Here is a 13,284-nt window from a genome sequence, read left to right as displayed (position 1 = left end):
ATTAATGCAATGCATTTCTTATAGGTGAGGGTGTGATATGCAGAATTTTTGTACCCATTTATGTATTTTTGGTAGAGAGCCTGTTTCCTCCCAAAACAGCTGCAGTTACTGTAACCCTGTGTAAATGGTATCATTAGCTTAAAAGGAGCTTAGAATGATGTTGCTGTTTCCCATCTGCGTGTAAGGTGAGATCCATCTTGTAATAAAAATCTCACCTGCATGAGACAGGTATTTGAGTCTCAGGCATGCTCTGCCGTGCTGCCTCCATCTCCAGCCTTGTGTGTGACTGGGATGGAGGAGAGGCTGCAGTGTTATGGTGCAGCTGGGGTAGGTTTTGGAGTCAAAGGTGATTTTCTAGCAGTAGCTTCATACCATAGCCCTTCCTCCATCCTGCAGTTGGGAGCCAACCTTGTGCCCTGCCATGTGATGCAACCAGTGAAACCTTGCATGTTGGACTGAAGGAAGATGGGAGAAGTCTTCGCCTTTGTGCCCATGGGCTTAGTTGGGCAAGCAAGCTATAGTGTGTGGGTGGCTCTGCGGTACTTGTCTGTGGGCATACTCCTGTCCTTGGGGGAATTTGAGCAGACTTTTCCCTTCTTCTGGGTGTCTTTGTCTGTACAAAGAGGGTTGTGCTACAATATATCATGATTTTTGCATGTAGGCAAGTCATGACTAAACCCCTTGCTTCTGTATCATAACATTGCTCCACTGCTGACAGGGCTATGGGCAATCCTTCTTTTCCCGAAGTGACCCAAAGGAGGTTACTCAGCACCCTAATCTTTTGGGGCTCTTCTGGCCTCTGTACCCCCCAGCTACGGAATGTTGGACTGGCTTTTCAGCTTAGGGAAGGGGCGCAGCTCCCTTGACCTCAGTGGAGCTCTGCTAACATAGGTGAGTGGCAGATATGATTGGATATGATCCAATATTGTTAGTGTTCCTAGAGGGTGATACACATCCAGATGCTGTTATTGTAGGCAGGGGATAAGAAGCCTCAGTTTTGTCCTTAATCTGTATCTCTGTAGCGCTATGGTTGGGGGGGAAAAGGTGAAGAAGCATCTTGCTTCCTCTCACTTCTGCTAGTATTTACTCATGGATGTGACAAGCTGTCATTTTCTAGTTTGTGTGAAAAGTGACGCTTAATTTCCCTTCCCCTCATTGCAACCTTGCCAATGTATTTGCTGCATGCAGATATAGATTTGTGTTCATTTCCCTAGCAGATGTCACAGTGATTCAGTGCAAAATCTGCTTGGGGACATGATTATAATTGAACTGTTCTCCAGGAAGGGGAGATGAACACATTGGCATTTTCTGCTTCTGTTACAATACTAGAGCTTTGTATTTCAGATCCTTGATTCAGAGTTTTAACTTTCCATTTTTTCACAAGAAGGAGACAATGTGTGCAACTCTTTTAAACATTTCAGAAATTCTGTAGAACCAAACATAAATAATGAAAGTGTCTGATCCTGAAATGTAACTTAGATCTATGCCGATTTCTACAATGAAACTCTGAATGTCCAGGCAGTGGCATATAGTGCAAGCTGGTATTTCTAAGGTGTTTTAGGAAAGGCTGGATGAGATGTACTGAGATACCAATATGAACTCAAGATGATGCTTCCTCCGCCTTACCTAAAGGTGTTTAGGAACAGACTATATTCAGTGCCATCGTGAAGTGATGATTGTTTGATATTTAGGTGCAAGAAAGTGTCTATGAGTAGAACGTGAATACTACTGTTATTTAAAGTAATGTTTAATTAAATGCAGGCTCCTACTACTCAGAATTTTACTGAGAATGCTTATCTCCTTTCTTGCACTTCTGCATCCAATTTACATGGAAAAATCATTCTCTGCTGAGGAAGTGGCTTAAGAAGGTTTGGCATTCTTCTAACAACAACCCAGGGGCACTGCTTCCCCCTTCAGAATACAAGTTAATTATATAGCTGCAGCAAAATAATACAGGAGCCAAATTTAAGAAAGGAAAAAAGGCAATTATTAGCTGCTCACATTGCTGCTGCTATGCTACTGTTCGATAGCTGTATAATTGATATGTGTGTCTGTGATATGCAGTCTCTAGTTTGTGTGCACGCTTGATGCCTATATATTCTTTTAGGAGTTCCCAACTGCCTGCTATTTTCTGTTGTTATGAGTAGGTGCTCACATAGCAATGGGTCTCCAGCTGGCTCTTGACCAAGCCCTCTCAGGGCTTGTGGAAATACTCCTGCTTTAATAAAGTTAATGTCAGTGGAGGTTGCCACCTTCAACCATTTTGATATCCTTGGCACAAAGGAAATGCTGTTTCCTCCCTCTGGAGGATTAGATTGCATTAAAGCTGCTCTGTCTGTGAAGATTAGCACACTGCTGGGTGGTTGTTTTTTATCCCCTTACCCCCCTTGAAGGGATTATTGCTCCAAAGGGGCGCCTGCAAGGGGAGAGCTGTACTGCAGACTGCCCGACATCTGCTTTGTTCCTTTCGCTCTCTCTGCAAAATGCCTGCATCTGAAAATCAATTTAATCTCCTGCTGTTTGGAGAGGGTGTTCCTGTGCTTGCATCCCACCGTGCAGTGCAACAGCAGCTGGAGGACCGATTGCACCACTGCAGCTATTGTTATACTGGCACTCCCTCCCAGTCCTGCATGCTGGGACTGGGAAGCGGTGTGGATGCCAGACCGAGTTAGAGCAACTTCTGTCCCCATGGGTCAGGACTGCATTTGCACTGTTGACAGTTTTCCCAGTTTGCTTGGGGAATCTCAGAGACAAGCCTTCTGGGTCCCCAGGGTGCTGAGCACAATGAACCCTTTCTTGTGATGGTGACAAAGGAGGCAGATCCATCACCTTTCCAGTAGGCTTGCTCTTGAGAGATCTGCATGTCCACTGTATTCTCAGAAAGAATATTTTGCAATATGTGGATCCTTCTCCAAACCAGGGCTGGATGATCCTGACACAGCTGTCAAACACAAACCCCTTCAACTACCTTCCTCTTTATCTGCATTTTGGCTGGTGACCATGCTGATTTCCTGAGCCATTCAGTCCATTTGCTGAGACAGTCCTGGCAACGAATCACCTAGGCATCCTTCCCTTTCCTAGGCACAGTGCCTGAATGCCTCTTGTTTACAAAAAGCAACATGAAAAGTTTGGAGAAATGAAGGTGCCCTTTCAGATTGAATTTCAGACATGTAAAATCCCCCTGTCCTACCTAGAACCTGCCTCAGGTATTCATCATGCCTACCATTTCCAGGGAATTCAGATACTTTGCATCACAGGAGAGTTGCTTGTGCCTTGGCAGCTCGTCAGAAGTGTGGATGGAGGGGTGTATGTATGGCTTCTGGTGCTAACAGCTCACTTGCAAGGAGTTACCCTGTGGGAGTACAGGAAACGAAAAGATGGGAGGAAAGGCCAAAGGAGCTAAAAGGGAGGCTCAGGGGTCGCATTGTAGATCAGAGGAATGTAGTCCCCAGTGTGGAGTGATTTGTGTTCATCTGCTTGTTAATGAAGGACAATCTGTCAGGCTCCCGGTGGCCCTCTTGGGCAGGATTTTCCGAAGGGCTGAAGTGTGCTCCTTTATCTCTTCCTGTTGTTGTGGAGCTTGCTCCTGGGACAGGCACTGCCTCTTATAGCTGGGAAATGGCCTTCCTGCAGGTTTGAGCTGGAAAAATGCTGTTCTGATATAGCAACTGGCTGAGAATAAAGGAATTGTCACCTTACCTCCTTGCAACAATGGAACAAGGAAAACAAAACAATGAGTGGCCTTTGGGATGAAAGGGAGTAGTTGTTTAATCCAGTTACCTGGCACATAGCAATCCTATGTACCCCCCACTCTGGAATTCTAGGGGGGCATCTAAAAAAAAAAAAAAGTGAGTTTCCTGACTGCTGGGGGGCTTGCAGGGACTCCCAAGGTGAAATGCTTCACTTCTGCCCCTATGAACTCTTATTCAGTGGGATTGTAAAACTGCCCTCATATTGGAGAGATTCTAGTAGAGAAGCGTTTACAACACTGTATCTTACTCTTTCCTAGGGTTAAGCATGTTTACTGAGGCAAAAGAGACTCACCTGGTCTGGGGAGGATCAACATACTCCAGGTGGTACTGCAAAAATTCTCCGGTCTGTGCAACGAGCAAGGAAACACGACCTCAAAATGGGCATTGAAATGATATAGCTGCATCATTTGGACAAACACTGGTGTTGAACCACAGTTTATGGCAAGTGCTATGGAACAGTTTATATATGAACAAAAGAAATCTGATGTTGAAATAATTTATTACCATAGCAAGAATTACTTTTTCTAGTTATGTAACTTGGGCTATGGAAATGTTAGTGAGGTTTTTTTAAGGACTGTGCAGTAGGGCATGGCTCCTAAATAGGTAGTTCTAGTTTGAAATGAGAAAAGGCATTTTGCAGAGCTAGAGGAATAAAGCAAGGATGAAGCATGCCAAAAAGGAGGATCCAGAAGAGATGTTACAGGAAAATTAAAAAAAAAAGTGACTCTTGAGGTCTGCTTTTGAATTTTGCCATGAGATTCTTATGTGCCTTTGTCATGGTTTAGCCCCAGTCAGCAACCAAGCACCACGCAGCCGCTCACTCACTCCCCCCTGGTGGGACGGGGGAGAGAATCAGAAGAGTAAGAGTGAGGCAACTCATGGTTTGAGATAAAGACAGTTTAATAGGTAAAGCAAAAGCTGTGCACGGAAGCAAAGCAAAACAAGGAATTCACTCACTACTTCCCATGGGCAGGCAGGTGTTCAGCCATCTCCAGGAAAGCAGGGCTTCATCACACATAACAGTTGCTTGGGAAGACAAACACCATCACTCCAGATGTCCCCCTTTCCTTCTTCTTCCCCAGCTTTCTGTACTGAGCATGACATCATATGGTATGGAATATCCCGTTGGTCAGTTGGGGTCAGCTGTCCTGGCTGTGCCCCCTCCCAGCTTCTTGTGCACCCGGCAGAGCATGGGGAGCTGAAAAAGTCCTTGACCAGTGTAAGTGCTACTTAGCAACAACTAAAACATCTCCACATTATCACCGCTCTTTCCAGCAAAAATGCAAAACATAGTCTTATACTAGCTACTACAAAGAAATTTGACTCTATCCCAGCTGAAACCAGGACAGCCTTTTTGCAGTTATTTGGCCTCTTTATATTTTTTTAAATATTTATATTTTATATTTATTTTTATGTTTTTATATTTTACTTTTCAGGCTTTGCCTGAAGAGTATATATAACAGTTATACTAGTTCACGTCCTCTCTCAGTCTCTTACCCAAAGCGACTTCTGTTGGCATTCTCTGGTACAGTGCTTGCTTTTACCATCCCGGAGAGCCTGGTCTTGGGAACAGATTTTTACTGGCATATTGAATTAATATTTTTAAGCGTAGGTCTTGAACTTGCCTGTACCTGCTGATGAAAGAGAAAAATCTGCAGCAGTTCATCTAATAGTGAGACCAGAAGCATGTGTTGCAGGTGTCTGTAATCTGGTGGTTTTAAAGGTTTGGTCTTGTGCCTTCAAAGCTCTTCAGTCGATGGAGATCTGAACCACTCAGTGTCATGAAACTCTGAAGACCCTTTCCCCCCCCGCCGACTCCTGCATATCTATGCTGTACTTTCCAGACATAATGTCAATTTGTAGAAGCTGTAAGGGTATTTCCTAATCCTCAGAAATCCCCAAAGAAGTGGGCAGTTTTGCTTTCATTTTTTTTTGCAGAACCTACACTGTGTCTTCTTGCTGCTGCCTCTGCTCCTCCCTAGGTCCCTCAGGCAGCCCCAACAACCTCCTCTTCATGCCTCCCTTTTCTGCGTGGCTGAGGGACCTGTGGAGAAGAACTGATGAAGGGTGGGGTGGGTGAAGGTCAGCCTGAGGATTGGTGTCTAGTCTGCGCTGCAGTGCTGAAAGAGCACTACTGAGACTGTTTTGGTGGTGTAAAGTTGGGGTGTGGGGAAGTGAATGAGAGATGGGATGAAACAGGGAAATGAGAGGAAAAATTTCAGCTGGGGATAGTGACAGCAAATTCTGCTTCTAGGAGAAGGATTTTCAGAATGTAAAGTTGAGGAGACTGGAAGAAGGGAAAAAAAGATATTAAGGACAAAGACAAATTAAGGAAGGAGGGAAGCAGTGGGTTAAATGATATTTGAGATGGTAGAAAGAAGGAGAAGGTATTAAGACTGGGGGGAAAAAAGGCTGAGGCTGAGCTTGGATGGTGAGGGAGAAATAGAGATGGGGAGTTGAGGAGCGGGGAACAGAGGTGAGATGGAAAGCCTGTTATCTGCATTGCAATCCAAAAGCATTTATTCAGCTCTTGCAGGTGTGAAGCACTTGGCCAGATACTGCTGGCAGCACAGTGTGGTAGCAAGGCTTCAAAACCTGCCCTGTGTGACTGACTTTGGATCAGTGCAGGTTTCACAGGCTTGGTGCTGCTCTGGGTTGCTGTTGGACACCAAGGTGAAAATGCAGGGATGTGGCTCTGCAGCAGCATACCCCTACGGGTTGTGGCATGGGGGAAGACAGGAGAGGGAATGCAGATAATCACTGCTTCTTATCCTGATATATAAAGTTGGGTGCTAAAACAGACTCTGCTTCACTCCTACACACAATGTGCTCAATCGCTTGACTTTTATGTAACGGGAAGCACTGAAGAGTATGATTCTGCCAGGCAGTAGGAGGAGGGCAGAAAATCTTGCTATTAATGGTAGGAGAGGGGGTAAAGGGACTTTGTACACAGGAAGCGTTTCACTTTTACAAAGCTGAGAAAGATTTTTTTTTTATTTGAATGCTTTAAAGACTTGTGGTTTTCTATACATTTCTGAAAGGAGACACTTGAAGTGTGGATGCTTAGGATCTTGCAGGAATCTAACTCAGGTTTGTTAAACTGACACTTTTTTCTGTATCTAGATACTTGATAAGCTTATAGTTTCTGGCACAAGGTAAATTAGGCTATAATGGGCCTGGAAAGGAAACTAAAGAGGAGGGTAGAAAAAACATTTCCTATTTCTCCTGTCACTGCTTATGGGTCAGCCAAGTGTAGTTAGGAAGCAAAGAGACCACACAAAGACCTTTCTTAATACCTTGCTAATGAAGCTTGGCTGTGGAAGGGCCTGTTTCGCTCTTGGCTGCCAGTCTGCCTTCACAACTGAGAGGAAGGAGTTCCCCTTTGGTTGCCAGGTCTCATCTGTTGTTTCTTTAGATAGAGACCAGGGTTCTGCCTTTTCTCTGCACTTGAGCTGATCATGATGATAATGAGGTCCCAAATCTTCCTGTAGCTACCTGATCTACTCAGCCCACTTTGAAAGCTCATTTTGCATAGGTGTCCATTCCCCTGATCCTCTGGGCCATCCTTGTACTTGAAATGCCTGTGCTGTTTCCCTCTATTTAATCAATGAGCACCTCTAAGAGGTGGCATTTGTGCAGGAAACCAAAAGGGAAAGCTTCCCTGGATAGCTGATGTTTGAAGGAATGCTCTGAGATCCTCTGATGAAAAGTGTTCTGGAGGCTCAATGCGCTAATGTTTTGCGCTCAGCAGCTTAAAATAGGATATGAGTGGATTTTCGGTCTGATAGCAAGGTTACTAAGAAGCAAAGTCTGTGGTCAGAGAGTTTCAGCGGTCACTGGGTTGCTTTTGCACAGACCTGTGCTTCAGCCTGCATGCATGAGGTAGCCTTGTTTGGAGGGAGGTGTCTCACTGGCAGTGTGAGTGGTGGTGCCTGTGAATAGTGTCACAAAACACCTCTCAGGAGCATTGCCCGTGACTGGGAGGCATAAGGAGCCCCTTTCCTGGTGAGCTGGAAGAGTACATAGAGAAGCCATGCTGTGCGAGAGAAGGGTTGTGGATGCTGCCACCTTTGGGCAACTGTTTGTGGCTCTCACCAAAGTACACTGGACACATGAATACCCTGAACCAGACCCACAGGAGCTACACTACCTGGAGTTTCTTGTTTGTCATTATATTTTCATAGTGCTGTGTTGCAGGACCTCCTGCCTTCATCCTATCAGTGTTGTGTTTGGTATTATGGGCAGTGTGGTCTGGTGGCAAGAGACCCGTGAGGGGATTTAATCCTTTAAATCTACCAGTGAGAAACCTACTAATATAGTTAAGTAGCCACAAATATGGAATCAGTCTGAACATTAAGCAAACAAATACTGGAAAAATGGTTTGCCCAGATGTCTAAGTATAAAGAATAAAAGATGAGGGTGGGTGTTTTTGTACTGAATAGCAATGATGTATCTGCACCACTGCAGAAGCATTACTGAATTGTCAGACTGGGTGCAAGAGAATGGCACTTGCATCTCATTTTGGCTCTCAAAAGGCAACGCTTCTTGTCTAAGGTCTTATTCTGGGTACAGACTAACACCTTTGCATTTGATCCTTCTCCTACTGAAACTGATGAGAGACTACGTATCGAGGAAAGCAGACAGCAGGACTGGGAACCTGGGTGGATATATTCAGCTTAAAAGGGTGCAGTATAGGGTTTTTCCCGGTTCAAGTATCAAGCACCGTAAAAGGGATCTTCCTTATCGTTCAGCAGCAGATCTGAGGCAGACTCTCATGTTACTCTGTTATTTTCTAATTCTGCAAAAGCAGCACATGCTGTATTTTGGCCAGATGAGCAGCGGGACTGCTCTGCTCCTCTGCAGATGTAGTGTCATTGTACTGATGGTTACCGGTGGGAAATTCCACCTGCAACCTGCCTTGCCAAAAGACAGGTTGGAGGACAAGAAAGTAAGTCCTGGGATGGTGGTTCTTTTCCAATGAAACAACAACAGGGAGGGAAATCCATCAAGCTGTTAGTCATGCATTTTATATATATATATATAGAAAGCGTAGTATATGTGAGAGTGTGTGTGTGTATATATATATAAAAACTATATAGCACTCACACTATATAAAGCATCATCAATATCAGGCTTCAGATTAATAAGTAGCTCTGGGTATATAAATGTATACCCAGTAGAAATTGGCCCAGCAGGTAATTTTGCTAATAATCCTTGTATTTAGCTTTTATGAAAGATATTAAGATTAGCGTGGCTAGAAAATAGATGGTACCTCTCTAAATGAGCCTCCTTTCTTTGTAGCCCTGTGAAGCCTAGAGGGTATTTTTAATCATCCTTAAATGGTGCTTGTTAAGAAGAAATGAAATTAAAGGGTATTTTGGGATGTAGCTTTTTCTTTAAATACATTCCTTGTAGGTGGCGAAATCTACAGTTGTTTGTACCATAGATGCTCAAGCTCCATTAATGTGACTGTGTGCATTGTTTGTATGCAAGTTCATAAGGCCAAAGCATCTTACAAACTGGTGTAAAAGAGATAATTGATTTTTAGCGCTTCCTAAAATGCAGAGCACAAATGTGCTGCAACAATTGTGAGTACGGAAGCGTGAGAATTTGCTTGAGAACGAAGCCAGAGGAAGTTTTGATCCTGACCGCTTCTTAAGTGTTTAATACCCTGCATGTGCATCCAGGTAATGTAAAATCTTCCGTAAATGCAGCACACATCTTCAAAAAAATGTATGTGCTTAGCCTCTTATTGAAGATTAAGATATAAAGGACCAAATCTTCAAATGTGCTGTGACTGTGGGCGAGATCCTACTTCATGTTTAAAAATGTTTTGAACACGTGCAATGTACTTCTGAAAACCAGGAAAGCATATGGGGTTTGAACGTTGACATGCCTTTGCTGCAGTTTGGAAGAGGGAGATGGGGGCTTTGTTTTTAAATGAGACATTCCCTGACCTGAACTAATTTCTGGTGTAACATTGCAAAAGTCTGTGTGGTAAACTAGTCTTCAGGGTAAATTCAGTTAAGAAATTACATGGAGGATTTTATGCCCAGAAATGCATTTTGGGGGCCATGTTTTATACACTTTTTTCCTCCTTAGAATTGGACTGTTCATACTACTTCTGCTTGTGTTTGACAGTGAGTTATTTAAAACCAAATTGCAGGAGTGCTTCAATATTTGAGGCCAGTTGGAAGTTAGTCTCTAGCATCATCAAAGCAGAAGAACATTTTAGAGCAGAACTATTTCTCCAGTTCCCTCAAGGAGGGAGGCAGTATTCTGTAAGCAAGGCTCTGTGTCTCAGGCTTTTTTCTGCACAAAGGTTTCCACGAACTGCAAATGTATCTTCAGTAATCAAATGTGCATTAGTCCTGAACTCTGCTCAGTATGCTCTCAGTGTTGAAAGAGAGATGCTTGTTTCTGAGGAAGGAGATGCAACTTTGATTTGTATTTTAGGCCCTTGCCTCTAGTGCTTGGGCAGAAGCAAGCTTTAAGGTCAAGTATGAGCAGAAATTTGAATGTAAGATGAGATTTGGAAAAACCCCAAACCCTTCCTTAAAATGCATTATCAAATACACGTAAAATTACATTATCCATTCATTTTGACACCCCCCCCCCCCCAATTAACCAGTCATTAGTATGTTTCCCCAAGTGGTTCTTCACTGATCCATACTTCTTCCCAGCTGATCTCATTTAAAATGCAACGTCTAGTTCCCCAGTGTCTACTCAGAGATGTAATACCTAATCTACAAACCATCCTGTGGAACGAGGGAGAAAATTCCTCTCTGTACTCCTCCCTCAAAATACAGATGTTTCCCTCTTCTACTGCCAAATAATGCCTGTACACTGAGGATTTCTGTGGGACCTGAAAATAAGATTATCTAGCAACTTCCCCAAAAGTAAGACTGTAGCAGTGCTCTTGACCAGAGCATCAGCCTTGCCCAGGAGTTTCTGTGCTCCAGAACATTGATAAGGCTTGCACCCCAAAAGCCTGCTGTCGTGTCGCAACACAGAGGTGTTGCCTGATGCAATTAAATTGGTTGTTGAAGTAACTTGGATCATGGCTCTTCCTGCACCGGTACCTCTCCTGGTGCTTTTTAGGTGAGCTGTACCATCTCCAGCATAGCTCGTGTCAAGATGCAGCCGGGCCCAGCAGGTCTGGGCTAATTCTCTGCTGTGGCCACTCTGGAATCCCATTAGTGAAAGAGCAAGCTGTTTCTTCCTGCCTTAACTTCACGGTGCTTTGTTCAAATATTGAATGCTTGGGACCAGGGTTTTGAAATGTTGGTACAGGAGGAAGCACAGACCGCCTTGGTCAAGCCTTGTGCAGGCTTTACTCAGCTGCCTTGGTGCATCTGGGGGAGGCGAAAAGGTCAGTATGAGTGGCGGCCTGGGAGTGGGCTGGGGCTGGGGAGGTGGCTAGCTTTTAACAGACCATGTAGGGGAGATTTGCTGGGATTAGAGAACTCATATCTTGGCAAAAGTAATACCCAAATGCCATCGTCCATAGTTGACCTCGTGCACCGTATTGACTTAAGCAGAGCACAAAGCCTGCCTATGTGCTGAGCAGAATTGTTCCTCAGATACTCCCGGGGCTCTGCCACCCTTTGCATGTGACAGCAGTTCCAGCCAAAACTACTTCATGGGGAAGAGAAAAAAACTGAGCACGCAGGTAATATTCTAGATTCTTTTACTGATCTTTATTTGTCCTGAATAGTCTCCTTTTTCTGTCAGGTCTTTCCCTTAAGGCCGCTTTTCTGTTTATGCCTTAGTGATGTCTGCAGTGATGACAGATGTATGACCTGCGCATTCTTCAGTGATTTTAAAAATATATAAATCTTGCCAATGTATTGGTTTGATATAAAATAAACTCAATTGCCTTGGGGCTCGGTGTGAGATTTCAGAGCCGTGGGGAAAGGGGCCTGTGCATTCATACTGTCTCTTGCACGGGGCTAAGCTCTGCATGCAGCTCTCCCAACTTGCTAATTCCACTGTATGACTGAGGAAAGAAACAGCTTGCTCTGCCTTGATGGTAGCAGATTGATGAATTTGGCTGGAGGTTTTTTGAGCTGTGACAATCATGGGGACTGTCGTGGTGGCAATGGAAGAACAGGTTCCTCACGCAAATGTTACAAATCCCTTGGGGAGAGCATGTCCCTGCAGGAGCATTTCTGTACCCCAAGCAGCGGGCAGGACTTTGCATGATGCTGCCATGGGTCAGACTGCATAGGTTTTGGAGAAACTTGGCATAGCTGCAGGGGCTGTTTTATGTAGCCTTGTTTCCTAGAAATGCAAGCGGTAACAGTGGGGATTGGCAGCATTAACTCTTCCACATGATGCTTTGTGTTTTCTGTGCTCTTTTAGGAGGACGTGATCTTTGGACATTGGACCACTGTGGTCTTGGCATGAGCCAGAGCATACCTGGATGAGCGATGCCAGGGAACCTCTGGCTGTGCGTATACATTGAATTCCTTTAATGGACAGCAGGAAGAGTAAAACACTTGGCTTTGGCCGATTTTGGGATTTTTTTCCCTTTACGTGATTTCTTCTGCTGTGAAAAATGAAGATGTTGCAAACAACCCATCTGTGTTTTTCAATACCTCCTCTGTTCCTTGATAATTTTAGTTTGTTGGTGTCACTTTGCATGTTTATACTATATCCAAATGTTTGTGCCACTCTCCTCTTCCTCCTGTCTCTTTTTTTTTTTTTTTTTTTTTTTGGTTGCTGTACAGTGTTTGGAAGAGCCTGGCTGCTTTCCTTCACCTCCTTTTTGCCTTAGGAACATAAATTTTTATCTTCTTGTGCTTTGCTGAGATTCTTTTTCATCTTCAGTCTCACAAAGGAAGCTTCTTCACCACATCTAAACTTTTAATTTTTTTTTTAAATCTTTTGAGGAGTTTTCTAACAAAAGTGGGATTAAATCATAAGTGATACTTTTAAGGTGGAGATATATTCCTCATGTGTTTGAAATGATTCGTTATCCACCCAGAGGAAGTGATTCAGTGTGGTTGGTGTGATTTGAGGGGGCCCTTGGCTCAGCCAGTTTTTACTTCTTGCCTTGTTTTTCCTCTGTGGGTAGCCTGGCCCACGTGCTTTGATTGGGACTGTCCTCTCTGTGTCTTGAGGAGGGAAAAGACAAAGCATCATGTTTTTCCTTTCCAATGACAAGGGAATGTGCTGTTAGTCTCTCTGGGGTTGCCGGGAGAAGGGAAGAGAAAGTAATTGTTTAAAATTTTATGTCTTCTCTGCAGCCTATAGAAGGGGTTTCAGCGGTGCCTGAGGCCAGGCGGGTGAATAGGTGCCGGAGCCCATCCCTGTGGGTGCACTGCTCGGCAGGAGGGCTGTCCGCTCTTTTTCCTATTAGCGTTTGGCTGCCAGCCTAGGCGCTGCCCCCATGATTAAGGAGACCCTCATCCGAAGTGCCCTGCTGGCCAGGGGCCCTGGGTGTGCATGCCGTTGGTGCTTCTTGCAGAAAGTTCCTTTTTACCGACGACAAAAGGACACGTCTTTAGTGTATCTTTTTCCGCTGCAT

Source organism: Phalacrocorax carbo, chromosome 2 (genome assembly GCF_963921805.1).
Source record: "Phalacrocorax carbo chromosome 2, bPhaCar2.1, whole genome shotgun sequence".
Classification (NCBI taxonomy): Eukaryota; Metazoa; Chordata; class Aves; order Suliformes; family Phalacrocoracidae; genus Phalacrocorax; species Phalacrocorax carbo.
The sequence above is the reverse complement of the archived record's forward strand: the minus strand, read 5'-3'. Positions refer to the sequence as shown.